The sequence below is a fragment of the Sinocyclocheilus rhinocerous genome, unplaced genomic scaffold (assembly GCF_001515625.1).
Source record: "Sinocyclocheilus rhinocerous isolate Xijiao unplaced genomic scaffold, SAMN03320098_v1.1 scaffold31, whole genome shotgun sequence".
Lineage (NCBI taxonomy): Eukaryota > Metazoa > Chordata > Actinopteri > Cypriniformes > Cyprinidae > Sinocyclocheilus > Sinocyclocheilus rhinocerous.
The window spans coordinates 542,631-566,083 of NW_015638575.1; the positions used below are offsets into that span (position 1 = coordinate 542,631).

Here is a 23,453-nt window from a genome sequence, read left to right on the forward strand (position 1 = left end):
TTCAGTCTGAGTTAAATCTCTTTTTTTGGGCTCATTTTATCTGTAAAAGAAATTCTGCTTAATAATTATGCACACCTGAATATAAGGCGTTTTTCACTTCCAGCCTTCATGAACAATAATATATAGATTATAAGTGATTAAATACAAGATTAATAGTAGTTATAATTATTGGTAAAATGTGCTTGGAAAAAATATGATCAGAATATCAACTTGCATAATAATTATGCATGCACTGTATTTTTCCTCTTCTGCTGTCGAGGTAATGCAAGAAATGTTGTGATTGGTTGTCAAGGCAGCCAATCAGAATTTAGCAGCCTCGTCTCTGATTGGCTGGAATTATGGCATATTGTAACGCTGGGTTGTGTTGAGCAAGCGAGCTGTTGGCATTTAGAGAGCACTGAGGGCGGGCATCTGGTGAGCAAGCTAGTGAAACGCTGCACGCGCAAAAGAGAAGGTCTGCACACATCCAAAAACTTATTTTAAATGCAAAATTGATTTTCGTGCGCTCTAAATACTTTATTCTTTGCGAGACAAACATTTTCTCCACAAAACTCAGTTCGCGCGCGTGCAAAATGCACTTTTGCACGCAGAATTGTGGCAGAGATGTAATCCCATAAACCGAAGCCTTGTTAGAGACAGGACCTGCAGAAGGCCATTAGCGCTTTGTGTGCTTCCAAAAACAGCGTCTTACAGTAAATGCAGTTAATTTTTGAGAATTTAAGGCCCATTATGATAAACGCTGCACTGCTTTTGTTGCACAGTAGAAAAAAAGTCTCAAGATGATGTATTTTGTCATTAGATTTTTTTCAGTAGTGCAGTGGATTGTAATGATTCTGTGGAATGAGAGCATTGCGCTGTCATTGTGAATAATAAAAACATCAACTAACTGTTGTCTAGAAAGTCAATGTGGGGTTTATTTTCAGCCATCTTGTCGTCAACAATAACACTGCTATTTCTCAGCCTAAACACACCACAAGCTGCTGCAGCTTTCGCCATAGAACAATGATCATCTCACTGAACCATAATTCTGTCCCTTGAACCTCACAGAGAGGCTGTAATAATTAAGAACAGTACACAATCACTGAATGAATGTTGAGATGAAGATGAAGCCGATGCACCACTAATGCTATACAACACAATAATCCATCTGTGTGTAGTAGTAAACTACACCAAATGTATTTATTTTCTTGCCTTTGGTTCGTAGTGTTAGTCACGTTTCACTCCCCCCCAAAAAAATTATTATTATTATTACTTATTATTATCCTCTTCATTTATAGGCTATTTACGTTTAATTTTGATTGTGTGTGTTTCTGTTGGCATTTAGAGAGCACTGAGGGCGGGCATCAGGTGAGCAAGCTAGTGAAACGCTGCACGCGCAATAGAGAAGCTCTGCACACATCCAAAAAATGACGATAGGCTATCCAAAACAATGCTTTATCACAGCTGACCTCAGATGAGTCCGAAAGAAGCGCGTGTTCGTCAGTCAAATTTAAATGAACCGTCAGCAGTTTTATACCCGAGTGGAGAGTTGCGTGCTCAGACCACAGAACCGGAGATGAGCTCTGCTAGAAGAAACACGGACCACACAGACATATCTCACATCTCCGTCTTTGTAAGTTACTGAAACCATACTTGAAAATACCCGTGTGTGCAGTGCCAAGTTCTGTACGACGTGACAGTCACGTATTTGTCCAGTAGCCTACGGTTTCATTCACACAGCATAGGCCTGTGAACTGAAAAGGCGGTTATGATTCGTGTGAATTCGATGACAGAATGCCATTGCGAAGCCTGTGAATTCGGTTTTAAAATGCTGTTTCAACTGTCACTCGTAAATAACCAAACAGTGTATGAAGGTAGCCACATTAAGTATTAATCGCTCTAATACAAGACTGACAACCCTTTTTCTGCTCTTGAATGAACATGGCCATAAATACTCGTCAGGCCATGTTTCTGAACACAGAACAAGCGTTATTGATGTGGGCGGGGTTTCTATTAATAAATTTGTGCTTCTGATATCAAAGAGCCAAGAACTTCAGAGCGATTCATTTTTTAGTCTTGTTAGGCTAGTTAGTTATCTGTTCTTAAAGTTACAGTAGCCTGTTTTTATTTTATTTTTTTGCATACCATATTAACTATTTGAAGAGATCAAGTAAAATAACATTGTATCTCACACTTTCAGTAACACACACAGATCAATCCATATATAAGGAATTTTAGGGAGTAAGAAAGAAACCGATTTCATGTTCGCATTCTTTGACACATAGATGATGTCTGTCTTTCTACAGGAATCATCCAGTGAGACTTCATGGGGATTCTTTGGATAAAAATGTTATTGTCATTTACCATAAAAGTCACATCAGTTTAAATAGAGAGGTTTAAACTTTGGTTTGCTTTTTATTCTCTGTTGTGCCGCTCTCTGTTCTGTGCATGCATGTTGAGTCAATGTATCGTAATACATCCCCAGGAATCATAATTACATTAGTTTGAAAAGATGTCAGGGGTGTGCATGTGTGTGTTGGGGGGTAGGGGTGGAGAGGGAGGCTCATCCCATTTTGTGGAAATGCTGAAACTCCAGGAGGTCTGACAGCCAATTAAATAAGCACCAATCCAGCTCCACCCTACCCCCACCCACCCTTCGCTCCAAGACCCCCTGCACCTCCTATTCAACACTCATTCCTCACTCAGAGGCAGACAGAGAAAAAGCGAGCGCGAGAGACTAAGGGAGTGAGAGAAAGAGAGATCTCTATTGTCATCACTGTCTGTCAGTCATAGCCATGGGCCTTGAAGGTAAAGCAGATAGACCAAAGAGCAGAGAAAGGCCATTGAGTCTTTGGATATGTTCGGTACCTTGTAAGCCTGTGGGGTGTTTTTAGTGGGGTTTCAGCACAGGGAAGAATTTGGCTTAAAAAAAAAAGTCATTGGCCAGGACACCTGTAAGGCTGGAGAAAACAGATTGACCCCATCACATTTTTAAGATGAGACAGGAGCAGAAGATAGTTTTCGGAATGAACAAAGTAATTTTGCTCTGCATCCCAATAGTCTTAAAACTAAATTTTCTTGCATAGCCTTAATATTTTTGATCTTATATAAAACAAATTTTTCTTCAAGATCACTCTCCCACAAAAAGAAAGAAGAGAAAGTGACTTGCAGATCTGTTTGTGCCAATCTTTCACGAATATTTTTATTGCTGTCAAAACATTTCTAAAGGGCTTAAAAGTGTTTTTTTTAAAGACAAACAACGAAATGAGAAGCAGAGAAGATGGAATTTAACATTGCATGAAATATTCCCCAGATCAGTCTTTGATCATCAGTAAAAATATCAATTCAGTGAAAGAATGTAAAAGTCTTAAAGGCTAGTGAATGGACATTCATCATGGCCACTGCACCATTAGTATCTGCAGTTAGTCTGTTCACATCCTCATTGGTCATTTCATGCAGAGCTCAGACAACCACAGGAAACTGAACACTATGAAGACAGAAAACACACACAAGAGAAAACATGTTCAGGAACATTATCACTGCAGTTGCATTCTGTGTTTGGCAGTTTTATAAAACTGCTTCGTGCTGATACAGTGTAACTTTGAACAAATTAAACAGGGCCTTGCAGTGAGGAGCCAGGGTCATTCAAAACCACATATGAAAAAGTTGTGTGAAAAACATTGGGTAAAAACAGACATGCTTCTGGTTTGACTTATTTCATTACCTAAAGAATATGTTTGGGTTAATTCTGTAATGTTTTTAACATGTGTTTGCCATTTTATGTATTAACAGTTTAATCTGAAATCACACCCTATTTGTCCAAAAGAAAGAAAATGAAAATGAAAAAAAGAAAGAATGCAAACGCCTTTCCATTTTTTTAAATATTAAGTCACGTTGCTTCAAAGCAAAACTAATCAAAGGAAAGAAGCGCGTTTCCAGAAAGGATCGGAAAGGTATTTGGATTTACTTTAAATAGCCGGTTAAATGAGCTCGGCGGCTTTCGACTTGTGTTTAACAGGCTCTCCTGTGTTTTACGTTTTACAGCGCAGGACTCTGTCGACTGATAGCCGCTGTGTTTCCTAAACGTTCAGTAATGTTCAGGTAATATATTTAAAACATCGAGTTTGTGAGCTTTAAGAACAAATTTATCATATAAAAAAAGATTCATTTATATTATAAAAAGTTGGCCTCATACAAAGATCTGGTATTATATATGCGATGACATTAGTTGTTATTAATAATGATTAACATATGGTATTATATAATTATATAAATATGTTATGATTTTATTATTATATACATTACTTTTATTGTTGTTGTTATTAATAATAATATTTATTATGATCTACATTGGTGGCATTCCTTGAAAACGTACTGAATATATTTTCTAATTATTTAAATAATTATTTTTTAACAGCTTAGAATGTTCTATCAACACCGACTGTTTTTGAACTTTTCAAGTAAGCATTTGCTTATTTCAGTTTTGAGTTTGACGATTTTAAGTCATGTCTCCACTTTAAAAAGCTGCAAGCTCTTTGTCTTCTGTTGGCCTCCAATATTTCATATAAATCCAAAATGAATTTTAGAAGGCATTTTAAAGTGATATTTTAGTTCTCAGCTGGGCATCTCAGACACAAAGGGAAAGGTATGAGACTGCCTCAGGGGGGCGAGAGAGTCTCCTGCCTGAGAGTTCAGAGTTTTCCGTAGAGCACGATTATGGACATTCTGTCTTGATACGGGTCGGTCGACCCACTGAATTACATGTAAATATATGGGTAACACGGTAAAATCACTTTTATTAATAGTAAATCAACAAACACAGATCGGTACTTCGGGTACATTAAATTTACAATATTTAACTTATTAATGTAGCCTATAAATCAGTGGTTCATGACATTTGTCTTTAACTAAATCAACAAACTATATGAGCTTTACATAATGTAGCCTATACAATAATATGTATTAGCTAATGCTATTAAAAACAAATATAGTTTATTATAAAGCGCTACCAGTGCTGTTTTTAATTAAGGTAAGAACAACCGAACTGCCCTGAACACTTCAGCTGATCATAATGTTAGCGACTTTATAATTCTGCATATCCAGTTCATGTATGGCAATTTAATAAGTTCGTGAACTAATTCCTAGCTATATTTATATATATATATATCTAACTAAATCTAACTAAATTAGAAATTTTGAAAACGGACTTCATAAAAAGCAATTTAATGCATTCTTGATAAAGTATTAATTTCATTTTTTTTTTTTTTAAATGAACAGTGGGGTGTGTGTATACGGTAAAAAAAAATTTAAATAATATATATATATATATATAATGTTAAATAAATAAATGCATGAATAAATATTAATTATTTAGTATGTAGCCTACTTTATTATTTTTATCGTATTACTTTGAATCGTTGGTAAACTACATTAAACTACGCTTACATAATAACACATAAAGCAATTATATGAGCATATAAAATGTCACACATTAACTCCTCTGCATTTTCTACGCGAGTTAACAGTCCACAAGCATACAAACATCCAAACAAATAAATTAAAGTGGACTTGTTGATAGGCCTAATTGTAAAATGGTCTATATGCTTAGCCCATCTTTCACGTTTACGTATAAAATCACCTCATTTGAATTGATTTCAAATATTACTCGATTAGAATATTAGGAATATTAAACAAAAGCTTTTCGGAGGGTTTTTACACTATAAATATTCAGTTGGCAGCGCGATGCATTGTCAATGAAGTGAAAAGACTGATAACACGAACTATATGAGAGGCCCCATACTGGCCAGCAGCCTGCATAAATTAATGAATGTTTTATACATCAAGTATCCACGTCAATCTGGAAAATCTACAAAACACAGATGTGTCTTTGGTCTTTTGAAAAAAATTCGAGGAAATACTGCTTATTTGGCCTTTACTCTACTGGCCGTCGTAGGCTTTGGGTCTTAGGCTGTTGGTCTGGCGTGAAGAATTAAAAAAAAAAGATTGAGTAGCCTAATTGTAAAACACAGTGTTCCATTAAACATAATACCACAAAAATGCGCAAACTGACTGTCTTGATTTATTATAAATTTGGTCTTTTCCTCTAAGAATATACCGCTAATACCATCGTATTCATAAAAACCCTTCTGCTCGAGTCAGTTTGAATTAACTTCAGAAACTCGTCACTAGCTCGCTGCAGGGCTACGTCTATTGTTATACAGAAAGAAGAAAACGAGGCAAATTAAATATTCTTTATTTGTTCTTGTATTCTCTTTTTTGTGAAATGATTGAGGTAAACTGGTTATGTTGTCTATGCCCGTCATAGGAATACCCAGTTTATTAATTATCTAGCCTAAAGAACGGTTAATCTCAACATAAAACAAGTATATAGGTAATGTAAAAATATGACCAAACTCATATCAACCCCATCCCACATAAGCAAAAGTCCACACTGTATATATGCCTGCACAAATGTAAAAACATAATATAGGCTAGGTATAAATAAATATATAATATGGACTGTGGTATAGGCTAAAACAATTACATATAAATATGTCTACAAAATAAAATAGTAGATTAGGTCGGAAAAAATAAAAAGGCTTATAGTTTGTTTTAGATTCGGGGCAAGATACCTTGTTTCCTGAATTAGGCCTATTCTACAATGTTGAATTGGATTTGCTTTTGTGCATGTTGATAAAAACACATATACAAATCTGTTTAATTATGGCACGCACACACACAAAGCTTTTTAGTGTCAGGCAGTTGTCACCCACAAAATGTACATTTCGCCATTATACAACTATTATTCTTTGAACTCCTAATAGGCTTCTAAAATTTCACCAACAAACTCTTATTCAACCCTTTAATTTCATTATCCAGATCTTAAAAAACATAAAAACTTTGTGTGTAGCATATATATATATATATATATATATATATATATATGTGTGTGTGTGTGTGTGTGTGTGTGTGTGTGTAATAGACAGGCAACAATATGACTCATAACTGTTAGTTAAATACGTCGAAATAATGTAACAAAAATACGTTAAATGAACAGGGAAATGGCTTTTATTTTTCACACGAAGAAACAATAAATAGGAAACCATTTATCTGATTACATTATTTTGTACCAGAAAACATGCTTTTCAAAGGTTAAATAAGTTAATAAATAAAAATACAGTAAAATGTAAATAAAGCGTGATATAGGCTAAAAAACAATATCATCAATAACCATTAAGCTAAGTTTCAATTCCTTAATCCGAATCGCAATTGTATATGCGTAGATTTAAAATAAAATAGCACAAGGTAGAGTGTATTCGTTATTTCAGAATATTTAGGCTCAGATAATTCAAATACAATTTTATATGTTTAACTTTTTACATAAGCTAATTTATCTATAGACTTTGTAGGACGACTATAAAAACAACACCAGTAATCGCTTGTCTTGCTGTAGATCGCTTTGTTGTAATTAATAAAACCTAGTTTACGGCTTCTGTAGGCTATATTACCAATGATTCAAACAATTGTCCTTTAAGAAATCAGTGTATACCTGATGAATTATTCATATATGTCCTTTTGACAACGGTCTGTAATATTATTTAAATATAAGCTAAATAAATAAATCACTGTACCCCACCTTAATGGCAATGTGACCTCCGAGACATCTCCTGCATATAGAACATCCTTGATGTGAAAACGACGAATTTGTTTAACCACACAAAATCTCTTTTTTTCAAATCTTGTTGATTGGCGAGATTACCTTCAGCGTTACATTATCGTGCGACAATATCCGAACTCAAGCAGAAGAAAACAAGCGAGCGCGACATTCGAAACTCGCGCCAAATTCTCCAGCTCTTGTTGGTCATTATGACGCACCAATGCTGCAGCGGTCGCTGGTCTAGTAATGCTATTTGGAAACATTTACAAATAGTCGCCATCCGTGACCATGTTGCATTACCCCCTGAGAGCGCCACGCGAAGAAGAACGTTCATGCTGGCTTTGCCAAGTGCCATTTATTGCCTTTTTAAGACTACATGTAAAAACCGCTCTCGGACAAGACTGTGAAATAAGCTATCTAGCCCTCCCTGTGCTCCAGACGATACATTCCGCTCTGCAATCTTCCTCACTGTTGTATTCCACTGCAACGATCTAGACGTATCAAAAAACGCAAGACATTAAACGCGTTGCATATCCTCCGCTGTAGGTGCACCGTCGTCCATTTCCACAACAGGGTTTGAAGCACCGGAGGCGCGCCATTCTTCTTAACGCAAATTCGCAGGCGTCTTTAGGTAGCAGGGTTGGAGAGGAGTCGTGCAAGGGGATCTCCCCTCCCCAACCCAGCCGCTGAGGTGGAGAGGGGGAGGGGAAACCCGCTGGATCTACGGGAGGGAGCCCTTGGCCAGCCGCTCAAAAAGGAATTCCCACCAAAAGTAGCCCAGATTTAAGGGGGATCCGTAGACTCGACAGACACAAACAACTGCCATGTTATACATGCATTCCAGCCGTGCCGCAATTTTACTTAGACCTCATAAAACACAACGTTGGAGAGGTTGTTCTAAAATACAGGAAAAGCTGTGTGAGACGTTTATAGATAGGTCTAAAGTAATTTGGAAATGAATGCTATCTGTCCACAAATAGATCAGGGCGATCATACTTTGCATAGCCTATTATTCCCAGTGAGAACCGCCTGAAATGTAGCAGAATTTAAATTCGACTCGAGCCTATTTTTGTTTCAAAGAAAACTGACTCTATGATGGGGCTTAACATCATGTCCACCTTAAAACATGTGCGCACACAATTTCAAATGGAGAGAGCTCATGATGTTGGTAATGCCCTGGTCAGATGTTCTGCTTGGCCACTTTTTGGAAAGTTGAGACCGTTTGCTAGCTTATCGATTTGTAAAAACGATATAAGGGGCAATACAATATTAGAAAATTACTTTATAATAAATTAGGTGATGAAGTCATTAACAGATCACTTGCCATCTATTGGTGATATTTATATGATCTGCGTGCGTGTGTGTGTGAAAATATGAATACTATAAGATTTCTAACAATTTTTCTGTGCAATGATCCGTTAAACATAGTTTAATGTAAAAACACATGTTAATGCTATAAATGAAGATTTTTGTATAGCGTTACAAAAATATTCGAGGCATGGCTTGATGGCTAGGTTTTGGAAAGTATTGTGAGTTGGGGTTTCGCATTTCAAATAAATTACTCTCGGCTTTCCAACAGTCGCAGTTCACACCTATGTAAACGCACCCCGGAGGGCAACAGATTTATTTGCAAGAGAACTATTTTACCCCTCCTTCTTACCCTCGACTCGGTGATGGATGGACGATCTCTCTTTGTCTAAATGCAAATAGACTTTAACTCTGAATTAATGGATAACTCCGTAGAGGGGTGATTACTCGACTTTCGGGTTGATCTGCCTTTCTCGTAGTCCGTCTGTCACCAGCTACATGACAATTGATCATTTGACGCACATTTGGTGAACCCCCTGAATGTGCGAATTACTACCACTCTAGACGGTCGAGCAATTGACAGTGTCCCTCTTGCACTGGTTTATTAATCAACTGGACCACTTTGAATATCTATCTATCTATCTATCTATCTATCTATCTATCTATCTATCTATCTATCTAATTTTTGTTGTAAACAGAACATGTCCACTGGATGGATGGATAATTATCTAAATAAATAAATAGGCCTAAATATTTTTGTTTAAAATAAATTTAAAAAGATACTATGTTACAATTTTTTTCTTTTTCCAAAACCATGCTACATTTTTATTTACATTTATTTGGCTAGTGTTTTCAAGGGAGTTCTGCATGTCTGCATTATGGTGCAATAAGTAGCCTATAATATTTGGAATTTTGGATGCAATCTCCAACTTTAACTCTGATAAACATGACATGGCTGTCATTTACCCCTGAGCTAGCTGCAGACCCCCTGTGGTGGTCTGTAAAGAGCCCCATTTAAAAGCTATAAAGAGCACAGCAGCGTGTGCAGAGAGGGGAATGGGGAGGCATTTTGGATTTGATTTGAAGTTTTAGGATCAGACAGTACATCTGTTTTTGAATGCAGTGGGTTTTTAGAGACTTTTAAACCTCTAAAAATGCAGAAACCTTATTTGTCAGTTATCATTTTACTTTTATTGGCACAATTTACCAAATAGAATAATTCACTTTGTTAATTTTCTTTGTTTTGTATTTTGTGTAATGTGTTTGATTGCATACATGCTGAAACGTGTAGCACCAGGGTTGAGCATTTATTGATCATAAAGCAACAAATAGAAAAAAAGGTCTGAGAATGTGTGTGGAATACATATCTGTGTGTAAGTATGTGCATTCAGTTGTGCCCTGGTCTTCAGCACGACTTGCACATTATTACCAGGGGTACTAAAATTTTATTTCCAGCTAACATTAAGTCAGGATACAGACTTGGTGTGTGTGAGAGAATATGTGTATAACAGCACTATTGCCTTTTGCCAAGGGGGGCGTTTGCTCATGTAGCTTGTAAAACTCAATGTCTGGGCACCCTTTAAGCCTTCTCTATGAAATATCACTCATGTTCTTGCTGTCCAGTGATAAAAGAGCCAACAGGATTTGGAACTGATCTACAGAAGAGGCCACCTGTTGCAGAGGACAAGAGAGATAAAGCACGAATCATTACTATAGTAGATAATATTATGTCACGTAAGTCCTCATTTTGTTAATAAGTCATACGATTTAATGCATGTAAAAACCATTTTGGTGCTAAAGGTTACATGTAAGCAAATATGCAAACTTGTAGGGGTAGTTCAACAAAAAATAAATAAATAAAATAAAAATAATAAATAAATTCTATCATTATTTATTCACCCTCATGTTGTGAGGGAACATTTTTGTTTGTTTGTTTTTTGTCTTTGGTGAACTGTTCCTTTAAGTGACCTTCATAAGAAAATCATAAAATTATTTTACTTATCTTCTAGTATTCTATTGGAAAGTGTTGTTTTCAAGATAATTCTATAGGTAATGGATAATTAAAAGTGCGAATGTGATGTGAAAGTCAACAAACAGATCAGGAGGTCTGCAGGCTCACAAACTTATTTCATCCTTCCTTTCGCCCCCTCACTTATTATTATTTTTCTCTCTTTCTGCTTCTCTCATTCGCTTCCTTAACTCTGTTCCCATCCATTTTGTGGCTGATGGAGTCGGCTGTTCATTCTTCTCATAAAATCAAATCAGCAGTGTTCTTGGGACCTTGGTGTGTATCAGAGGGTGAACACAGGGTCGTCTCGTTCTCTTTGCTCATCTTTAAAAAGAAAGCTATGCCCAAGGCCTGGAGATAGAGACTGATAAAAGGAAGCAGAATGCAAGAAAGAAAGAAACGAAGGATAGTGGGGAGAGGGTGGAAAAGAGATGGTTCATTGTTGGGTGAGCAGTCCCATCACTTGATGTCTGTGGCACTCCTCAACCCTGCAGCTGGGTTCTGTTGCCCTCACAAACTGTCTTTCTTCTTCCCAACAACAACCATGGCTTCAGGGGTCACAGAAGATGCCTGCCCTGCCACGTGATGGCGCTACAGATGTGGTGAGAGAACTTCTTTAACAGCTAGAGCAAAAAGCAAATGCGTCAGAAAAAAAAACAAGGGTCACAATACTGTCCTTGTATCTCTCTACCAGCTGCTGTATTTAACAGCTGCAATAAAGAGCTTATTTGAAAAACCTGAAAAAAGAAGAAATTGAATGCCTCAGACTTCTAGCTCTGATCTGAAGATAAAAGAATGAGCACTGCTCAACCCTGCTCACATCTATCAACCTTTGCCCAAGTCATATTGCTGTGGATTTGGAACTGTGGTTTGGTGGTGTGAATTTGACACTGAATATTTCTCTTTATTTATTTTTAAACGTGATAAATCAGAGAATTAACATGTTAATGTTTTCTAAACTTTCCCAAAAATTATGTTCACATGGAACTATTCCCTCAGTGCACTGTTTTCTACTGTAGTTTGTTTAAAAAAAGTTTTTACATTATAATTTCCATATTTCTTTTTTCTTTTTGACATGACAGAGTGGAACGAGAGCACTTTTCTATCACCTTGTCCACATAAACACTACAGCTGAATATAGACTAGCTGCAATTTTTGAGTGATTACTTCTTAAATCTGCGTAGTGTATTGAATCGTCTGTGAATCGGTCCACGCATCCCAGAAACCCCCGGGTCGTGTCGAAGCTGGCAATGGTGACGTCACTCTATAGTTTGGACGCTGAAAACACGTGGCCTCTGTCAACAGTTTTGCGTCAATCATCAATGTTTCGGACGTAACTTGTGTATTCCGAACTCAGACAGAACGATTCACATATGTTTAAATATGACTGTCACTTTAAAAGCAGTCTATACATGGCCTATGAGTTGCTTTAAGTGGTTAATTTCATGGAAGTTCCTGCTCTTTTGTCCGCTGAAGCATAGAATGGAATCGCACCTATCAAAATTTTTTGAACATTGTGGCTCCTTTAAAAAGTTTTCCATTTATTGGATTGTCCACAGCTTTAGATTGAAAACAGGGAGGAATTTAGAGTCTTATTTTTAACATATTACAGCTGTGATCACACTGGACTAAGCACAGACAGGTTTACTGTGATTTCTCCAGTGGGGAAAGAGATACGTCCTTAACATGTGATAAGTCTGTCCAAAGGCAAAATTGTGGGCCTAAGGAAGGCCTTTTTTTCACTTAGATTTTTACCTCTTGAAGCCAGGACAATTTTTACTGGTTTTCCCACATTTCTTTAGCTCCTAGTGATTTTTTTGTTTGTTTGTTTATTAAGGCTAGTGAACCCTTACCTAAAATTGAATTTGCTTAAGTCCATGTCTTGTTTTTCAAAAGTCCAAAACAATATTCTGTCGTCCCATGATATTTGCCTGTGTTTTCTTTAATCCACCATTCAGATTAATCTGTTAATCTCATCATCTCAAAACTGGTCTGGAGGGGCTGAATAATGATTTAAAGGCCATTGAGGATTTGTTCTTCTATGAAAATTACTATATTAAATGACACTTTTAAGTAGATTTATACATTTTGTTTCAAATATGTAATATATGAGGGGAGAGCAAGAAAAATCTTTGTACAGAGGGACTGATTAGATTACATTCCAATTGAAATAAATGGAACGTGCATTAAAGCATTCCAGTATCAGTCACATATTTGCATCTTCTGACACTTATATTCTGGTAGCACTGTGGAACAAACCAGGAGCATGGATCTTAAGTTTTGTCACACTGCAGTTGTAATTAACGCATATATACAAGACACAGAAAGGTTAGGAGTTTGTAGCACGATACTATCATTCATGCTTTCATGAATATGGAGAGGTTGAGTTCCACCACTTTAATCTTCCGTTAGCTGCCCTGAAGCTTGCTTACAGACAATAGTTTTAATTATTCCATGCTTCTCTCCTTCAAACACTTACCATTCACATATGTTTATGCAACAAACAAAACCGTGCCCAAAACACAGTTATTAAGAATATTCAAAGCACAAACAAATGATGGTTATAATTTCTGCCACAGCAGTCACGCCAATGACACTGTTTTTAATGGCACTGTCAGGGTCATTTGGGGGTAATGAGTTTGTGTCCATGAAAAAGCACTAGGCAACTGACTTTTCTTGTCCTCCCTTGATTGATCCCTTTTGAAATTGTATTCATAACCGCATATGAGCGTCTATTGTATGTGCAGTATATGTAGATGTGCTGTGGTGTCTGTTCTGTCAGCTTGCTGTTGAGCCCAGATGCATAACTGTTTAAATACACTTTGACTGCTAATTATGGGTGTGCACACGTAAGCATGCTAGCAGATAGTCTCTGATTTGTTGGTCACTTGGGGTAGGTCTGCTCACTGAATGTTCATGTCTGATAAATATGATATGACAACTGTAATGAGTAAAAATATTATGTTCAGCACCTTTCTGCTCTTCCACAAACTTAATAAGTTCATGAGAAAGTTTGACTGGGTGTCTATAATTTCTATGGGCTAAAAGGTATTTATAAACGGTGGTGATTTGTTAGGGAATTTTTCAGGGAGGCTAATATTTAAATCAAACTAATAAAATATTGCATCGTTTTATTCATTTATTTATTTAATATTTGCTGACAGTTGCTCTCCTATATGATATACCCTTTAAATAAATAAAAAAAAATAGTTTTGATATGACAGTAGTCTGACAGATTATAATCTCCCCAAGCACAAATTTCATTTAATCTCCCTTTTGCCTTTTCTGGATTCATTTTGGACAGAAGCAACTAATATTATTAGTATATTCACTCTGAATGGTCTTCATTCTGTCAGCCTTCTTTAATATTATTGCAAGATGAAAACACTTACAGGTTACTGTATGCGGATGATAAAATATTTTGTATATGCTTATGTACATAGATAAAGTTAACTTTATCACTTTTGCTGTTAAATTAATTTTGAATACATTTTTAGGAGGCTCAGACTCCCTATACGTCCCTTATCACCACTTAATGATATTCTCAAAAGTTTTTTTTTTCTTTGTGTAAAACTTATTTAGTTTTGAATGCACCTTTAAACCATAGTTGTAATCCAGGTTTAAAAGTTTGTCTTTGCTATGTGTAAAGGTAAAGCTTTGGCTGCATCGCTGTAAAGGTCTCACTCGAGCAGTGCGCTCGGGACTGAAAGGGTTAATTTTCTGACGTCATCATTCCCGGGGCGGTGACCTTAAAGGTAGGGGTGGGGGCACATTTTTGCTCCGAGGATGAGTGGGAAATACGCCTCGCTTTCAAGGCAAATAGCCTGTTTTGGATGTAAATAACTTGTTTGTAAGAGTCGGGCATTGCTTTTCTTTCAGGACAGCATATGTATTTTGTAATGGATTGCCTGTGTTTCCTCAAGGTAAATCTGTAGTTCTTCAAGTAAACAACATATTGAAGCGAATGTGTGTTTGTGGTGTTTCTAGTATCTGATCTTACCACCTCTACATATCTTCTGTTCGCAGACACGTTGGATTTATCGAATGTGTTGTATCGACACAGTGTGTTCTTTTACAAAACACAAATGTAGTTTGAGAAACAATAGTTAAAATCCGTTTGAAAATCCGAATAACAATATTCTGTACAGTTAGTTGTCTGTACGATGTCTTCGAGTTTCGCACGGTCGCGATTGGCTCGTGGTTTCTCTGCGATGTCTTTAAATTTCCTGGAGTTACCGCATGCAGTCTTCACTTTAGTTCGATTAACGTAGGTTCTTTTTGCAGACCACGTGAGAAGTACAATATGGTGGAGAGGATCTGATTAAGTGTGTCCAGAGACTATACGAAGCGGAGGAAACGGGTCGCTTTCCCCCAGTCTTTTCCAAGATCCTGTTCAGTGCAAACATGCAAAAAAGTAGAATAGTTCAAGGTGTGTAAAGGAGTTGGGTATGCTCAAGAGGCACGTGCCCTCTCCCCTAATTAAATGAGGCAAAATGCAATGGTCTGGATATGACAGCAGATTCAATTTCGTTCGCCTCTCCATCAATTTTCTGTTTAATGTCACTGAGCTCCATTGTGGAAGAAGAGGACGCGTCATCCAGCCATAAATTTGTGATTATAGAGGCTCGAGGAGGCAGTTGGCTCTATTCGGACAGATTTGCTCCGTACCTTCAGATAGATCTTCAACAACCAGAAGCCATTCAAGTGGTCTTTTAAATACCGTTTAAGCTTTAAAGACTTTTACCGGACTAGACTATGATTAAGTAGTCAGGATAAATTAAATAGCCTCTATTTGTTTTTCCAAAGGCTGTTAAAATTTGTTAGGTGGCTCTGCACAGGGAAGGAACACTTCAGACGGCTTTTTATCACAGATCTGAATCCAGATCACTGGTGCATTTACCCAATTTTTGCATAAATCAGTCAATCCTTATTCAAAAAATATTTTCTATCCGGATGGACTTCCATTTTTATAGGTAGGTGTTTTCTACTCATCTGATTGTGATTTATCGCAGCCATCAGGACTTTTGCAGAAGTATTTAGAAGATCGTGGAATACATGTTTGTTTATGTCCATTTTTAAAGAGGGTATATGGGTTGTCAAAATTAATTACGGCTTTTTACAAGGTTACAAATACACTCTTCATGTTAGATGCACCGTTCGAACAAGAACTATTTAGCGGTCCGTGAAAAGTGACTTTTATAGCTTTTTTAATAATTGCAGCCTATTTCTAAAACCGGTTTTACACAGGGTTTGAATTCGAAGGTTCAAAGCTTGAACAACGTACTTGTATATACATTTGATATGGGGATTTTATAAAGATACTAATGAGTTATATCTCGGATGATTTTATCACTGTTTATTGGGGGTACAAAAAACACGCCATTCTGTGTATAGGGCCGGAGCCTATTTAATTGTTCTGACTTTTTCATTGTTCGTGCTGCACTCTCAAATCCTTTGCTTAACAAAAAATATAGATTTTTCTAACAGGTAGAAATTATGATAAATTAAATATATTTTATTTAAACTTTTTCTTTTTCCTGGTTTTCGTATGTATGCCAAATATGTATACTTTTAAAAGCAACGTAGCCTATTCTTCTCTACCATAATCGTTCAGTCATTAAGTCATTCATTCATTCGAATTTAGTCATTTGTGTTATTGCTTTGCTCACCAACGCTACTGGGTCACAAGGTCAAAACATTGTTGCTGCTGAACGAAACATGCAGTGATGCTGGATGGTTTTATATTATTTCAGTCAGTTTGGATTGAGCAATTCGTGAAATTTAATACTATACATTTGTCTATACAACCAAATTAAACTCGGAATGACTTATTTTTGTTCTTATAATAAATCAGCATGTATCAAGGGCCTGGGCACTCAAGGAGGGACACTGAGACGTCGATGTCCTACTTGTGTCGCTGATGGATAACAACGTGTAACACATTGAATACATACCTGTGAGAGAAACTGTGAAGATTTGACACCCACCAGGCTGTGATACAAGCATATAGGCCTATACTCTACATACATCGTAGGCTACACTCGGATCAAGACAGGACCGTGTCCCATGTCAAACCCGAGTGGGCCATTGACAATCCCTTAAAAACATGTGGCTGAGCCTGAGCCATAACCTTAAGGATTTATTTGAATCTTTACATATAGACTCAATTTCTAAGGATAATACAAGCGGTGTCGATATATACTGCACCATGTGACTACAGCTTTCGCAAGATTTCATATAATGTATTTAATTATGGTTGTACTACTTTGTTTTAGATTTATGGCAGCAGAGAGCAATATATCAGCTCACAGCCATTCCACTGTATGTGAATACCTATTACAGTTTTCTAACTTGTATCTTGAACAACGGTACAATATGAAGATTACTTGAAATAGGTATTAATAATTTTATTCACTAATTTTCTACTAATTAGACCACTCATCCGATTAAATTTGAGAGATAGGCTTAAAGGAGACATTTTACGAATTATAGAATTTAAACTGAGGTGTTTATAAGACAATCGTATTAATGAAGCACTATGGGGGGCAGTCGTCAGTTTCTTGTTCATTATAAATGGGTCAGTCAAGAATTGGTGCGTAACAATGGCATAGATATTTACTTCCCGTTCATCTGCGCTTTTTGTGCTTTTGTTGTATTAAGACGGTTATAGCAGAAAGTTTCTTGAGTCGTTTTCGTTTTAAAGCAACGTTGTGTTTTTATTTAGATTTTTGTATTTTGTTACATGTATTTACCTCTCTATATTTTGACTTCTAGCTTTTACAATAAAACAGGTCGTAATGAGGTAGGTTTGTGCCATTTATGGGGGTGATCCAGTACTTCCCTTAATTGGACACAGATGGGCTTTTTCTATCGATAACACCATTCCCTGGAATTTATAAAGGGCAACTAGTCCGTATCCACCGTTATTGGGAGTTGTTTTTCTATCATTCACAATCTACTCCTATAGGCCTATACCACCCTAAACCTAAAGTATTCGGTTTATAGGGTTAAGGTTGGGGTTTTCAACCTCTGACTACATTTAACGTATCTTCATCGTTTCAGGTAGAGTTTTGGCTTCGGTGTCAACTGTATCTATCATGACTCCTCAAATAACTCCTACAATGATCTGTGCAATATATTTCGGCAGCGCTATGATTTCAAGAACTCGCTGCTCTTGCTGGTAAAGTTCTGGTCATCAACACAACACATCTAAATATTCTTATGGGTATAAATGCTTATTTATAACGTCAGTGTTTTACATACAAGTTTTTTTATTTCAGATACACATAGGCCTACCAGTACTGCAGACACAGGGCCTTCTAAACCGTTTGTCCAAGCTGTGTGTGTAGAGCGTGTACGCGTCCCTATTGCCTGACACTTACCAGAGGCCAAGTAATTTCACAAGAATTTCGCAATTATAATAGTTGCAAAATGTTCAAAAGTAGGTCCAAAGATATTTCACTTGGATATCAAATGCAGTAGCCTAACTTAATAATATAAAGGAGAGGAGAGGTCAGCAAATACCAATCAACCTAATTTCAATTATGTAGTGGGTTTATAACGCCAGTGTATAGACTCAAATTAAAAATATTTTCAAGTTATTTGTTTTCAAGTCCTGTTGAGGAATAAAATAATTTTATGTTATTGTATCATTTAACATGAATGTGTAATTTTACACTACGCGTTCATGTTAAATTATACAATATTATTAACAACTAGCTAGCTACCACAATAAGCCATGGATTTTGGACTCCAATAAAACGATGTTGATTATATTTTATAATCGTGTCTCCCGTGCAATCTTTCGAGTAGACATCTCTGGCCGTTTTCCTGGGCCGTGAGCAAAATGAACGTCTTGACTGAACATGCTTCATTCTCATCACCAGCTACGGATTGCATTGTCACAATGATTCATCCAACGGACGCGTAGGCTACATAAAATCCCCTAACCTACATGGACGTGTAGGCGCATGTAAGCACCGTTTAAACATTTGCATCAGAGTGGGCTCTGAATTCAGGCGTCCTGTCTGGATTATTCTATTGCCAATGGCAGACCAGGGCGATCTCGCACTATCTAAAACTGGTCTGCAACTTAGGCCTGACAATAACTGGGTCTCTGCGCACCCTTGGCCTATACGCTGGTGACAAACGCCCCGTTCCGGTAGTTTGAATGTGGCTGGAAGATGGAGGGAAAGTGTCAATCAGAGACGCTTCATTGATCACGGACAATGCCGTTCGCGGGACTGGTCTGTTTCGAGAGCAATCAGTCACTCCGCATTAATTATCCCCGCGTCCCACAGTAGGGCAGCTCGCGCTGGCACACGGACAGTGTGTGTCTGTTTGTGTGTGCGTGAGTGAAAAAAAAAAAGAGAATGTCTGTAAGTGAGCGCGTGGGGAGAGAAGGAGATTTTGTGTGTGTGTGTGTGTGTGTGTGTGTGTGTGTGTGTGAGAGAGAGAGAGAGAGAGAGAGAGAGATAAAAAAAAAGTCACCGAGTTTGTGTTCAAGTATATGTGTTTATGCATATTTAGACGAGCCTGTATGCGAGAAGAAGAGTGCATTGCTTGTGTGTTAATGTGTGTTTGCATGGGCTTCTTGTGTGTGTTATCCGTACACCACTAAAAATGCACCCCACCCCCACCTTTCAAGTTGCGAAAAGGAGCCAATAAAAACCCAACAATAAAAGGGTCTTTCTTGTCACTAAATAAATTAAGTGCCGATATCTGCTTAAAGCGCTGCGCCTCTTTGTATATTGCAGAACAGAATTATTTATTGCCCCAGTGTTATTGCTTTTTTTTCCAGCATTTATTTTATTTTATTTATTTATTTTTTGTACAGGAGGGTCGACGGTAGGGCATATCACACTCGCTGTAACAAATACTGTAAAGTTGGTTAACACAATGACTGGGTACTTTGTCATATTAAGAGATTCTGCTTATGAGTCGTTTGCATACTTGATTTCATACTTCTGAGGCCAAATTTCTGGTTGAATTTGATTTACAGTGGCATTTTTCTTTGAGGACTGGCCTTATTTCTCTCTTTATCTGTCTTTATATTTCCTTTACAACAAACCCCAAGCCTATAGGATCATAAACAATTTAAACATTAATGGAATGATTTATTTAACTGTTGATTATTAATTGGTTCCACCTTGTGGAATGCCTTATCACTTCATTTAAAGTTAAATTTAAATTTAAAGTCCCTGTTATTATGTAGTTTTTTTTTTCAGCCCAGTTTTTATCTATAAAGTATAGGCATATGTAGATAAAAATATGTAGACCTAAATGTAAAATATTCATTTAAGGAGAAGCCTTTTTCAATATATGGTATCTAATATAGCAGTGTTCTCTGTATTATACTATTCATTAGGCTACATGTGTTTTCTTAAGCAAATATTAAAAATGTATTATTATCAACATCCAATATATATTTTTTTCGTGCTGTTAAATGGGATGGTGCTGATAACAAAAGCTTGTAGCTAGTACATGTTCATGAAATTACAGTTCTTTCAGTGGCCTAGCTGAAGTTGCCCTTAGGTTTGTGTGATGGTGGTGTGCAGAAGGTTTTCCTGGATGAAGTTTCATGAGTTGAAGTTAAAGAGATAATGAAGAAAGGAAAATAGCATAGAAAACCATATAAGAACAAAGACAAAAAAAAAGTTTTTGTTATTTCATATGTTTAATGATTAAAAGGAAAAAAAAACAATAACCGTTTGACAGGCAACATATTTTATAATTTAATAATAATGCATTTTAATACAAACATTATAATATAAACAACTACTAGAATAATTGAATACATTCTGTTAATAGTCATCTTTAGTTTTTCACTCATTTGTAGCCGAAAAAAGAACGGCATAACAGTTTCCGTATTAGAGTGTAATTGTTAGTTTATATTTTACGGCCATTTACTACTTACTGTTATTAAATATCCCGTCAAAATTAGAAGTGCAGTCAGTGTGAAGTTTTTGCATTTCATCGTAAAGAATCCTCAATACGCACTTGGTCGCTTTTGCCTTCATTTCCAGCCTTCTCCTGTTTTAGTCTATTTGATTCCATGTATTAGAATTATCATGTTGCTGTTGAATTAAGCGATATTAATCCGAGAATCTATACTTTAAATTTAATACAACATGTAATTTCCCCCTTTTTAACGCATTCCCTTTGATTAAGTCACTCTTGACTCTCCTTTAGCTTTGGGGCCAACGAGGTTCGCCTAGGGGAGGCCTTGAAACCGCCCCTCCTTATCTCCTTTCATCATCCAGCTCTGGGCCGCCTTGAAACCACAAGGCCAGTAATTGCTTTTTTCAGGCAGCCCAGTGCGGACTGGACAGCAGCCAATCAGAGCCTTGTTTACATTCTATGATTGACAGTGCTCTGGCAACACGCCAACCAATCAAACAATTTTCAGAACGAGGCCCAGATTTTTAACCCTTCCTTTGCCATTGCACCACAGTTTGAGTTTCAACTGATTATTTACCATCCTGATGTGTTCCGGGTTAAAATTGTTCATTTGACTGGTGCTTTGTTTCTTACCCCCTTAAACCTAACATCCAGTGAGGTGCTTAAAATTCAGTGATACTGTATAATTCACAAATTGGTTTAAAAAAAAAAAAGAAATGGAGAGATTTCATGTTTTTTCTTGATTTGGGGTTCATTTAGGCTACGTTTGGCTGGTGAGATGTTCAATTGCATGTTTAGTTTTGTTCAGTTAGGTTTTTATACACTAGAAGACATACGGCTGTCCCACAGTAGCTACATCAATTCATCATGGCAACGTATAATTTGTCATGTCTGCATAAAAGCTTGCTTTTCCTCATCTTAAAGCAGGGTGGAAACTCACATGTTGTGAATTGCGTTTCTTCCTTTGTTTGAAGTCATTTAAATAATGGTACTCTAGGCTGCATAAGTAACCATGTGGTCGTGCCTCACACTGAACTCGTTGCGAGACAGGAAAGCTCAAATAAAGCGCCCGCCGTTTTGTTTAGTTGATCCAGCTGACACGCCATTGGCTCAGAGCTCCATCCAATCGGAGCCACTGTTTATCCTGGGGAGCGCTGCACGAGCTTATTGACATGTAGGTATTAGACCAATGGGCGCGACTGCTCCCCCAGTCACCTCCCCCTCTTCTTCCTGAGTGGCACTAGCAGATTCAGGAAAGAGCCTCTGACTGCTGGTACGGGGCTCGATTCAGCAGAAGCTCTTACTACTACGGTGCATCTCCGAACTTGCACTGCACACGCACTGCAATCTGCAGACTCTAGGATGTAACCATTGCCATATGTTTTTATTCTGCTTCTGCTCTTTTACGTATTTTTGTCATGTTTTTTTTAAACCCATTTATTGTTTTGCAAGGAATAACTTACCAGTAAGTAATTCGTTTATATTGTATACATTTATGTGCGTGCAATAATAAACATTTGCCTTCAAGAGCTGCTCTTACTTTTTTAAGAACATCTGGCGTTATACAAAATGATTGCAGGGGGGTGAAAGAAAAATATCCATTCATTTTCATCCGACTCTATTGCTTTCCTTGAACAATAATAATAATAACAACAATAGTTATGACATCCACAACAAAAACAACAACAATAATTGTACTCATAATCATTCATATAATAATAGGAGATCTGTAATTCCGAACTGCGACCGATTTACCGCATTATTCTGAATAGAGAAGGAATTGTATTTAAGAGCGAAGACCTTAGTGTCTTATTGACTGAATGGATAAAATACAAGTGTGAATAATTACTTTTTTTTTTAAAGACATGCATTTGCAAACTGCTATGCAATGGACGTGATGGCAGAAGTACATACGCGCTTTTACCTTTCTACAGTTTACACGTAATGAATATTGGGTTTATGAAATTACAACTGACCCATAGGCTTGTTAATTAAATCTTAGTTTTATAGGCTTTTATTATATATACATATTTTACACTGATATACCATGATTCATAAAATTGTCTGGCTTTTATCAGAGCTTAAAAGGTCATTTCCTACCACTCAAATCCTTCTTTAGGAAACCTGTTCTTTCATGCGTTCCTCCTCACCTCCCATCCGTCCGCCGAGCCAAATCTAATAGATCTCAGATCACAATAAATGGTAAAATTTCGGCTTTGGTTACTAGTGGGAGGTTACTGCGTTCAAATAGGCCTACCCCATGGTTTAGAATTTGTGCCCAATTTCTTTTAATGATGCCACAGACCTGATAGGCTACATGTTTGCTGAAATGTCCTTTGTCAGCGCAAAAACGGTGCACTACATTTAATTCTGTACTTCAGAGAGCTTATTCTTTAGGAATTTCATCTAATGGTCATTATTTGAGGATATATAGTTGCACGTCAATTCATTCACTGTTCTATAACCTCTCTCTCTCTCTTTTCAGTTTTTGTGTTTGTAATGAGAGCGGTTAAGGGCTTCAGCAGTTTCGCCCTGCAACCATCCTTACACTCCATACTGGGAACTTCCAACGTTTTAAGGCCTCGATCAGCAAATACGTTG

At 37.0% G+C, this 23,453-nt stretch overlaps 1 protein-coding gene across 1 annotated transcript in view; it reads left to right on the top strand.

Moving 5' to 3' along the window:
* Positions 1–22,134: 22,134 nt before the first annotated feature.
* LOC107749863 (BAH and coiled-coil domain-containing protein 1-like) overlaps positions 22,135–23,453 on the top strand; it is a gene marked incomplete at its 3' end in the record, with an annotated part of 52,943 nt that continues 51,624 nt past the window's right edge. The window contains exon 1 of the mRNA XM_016565071.1: positions 22,135–22,317. The remainder of the gene's footprint in view (positions 22,318–23,453) is intronic.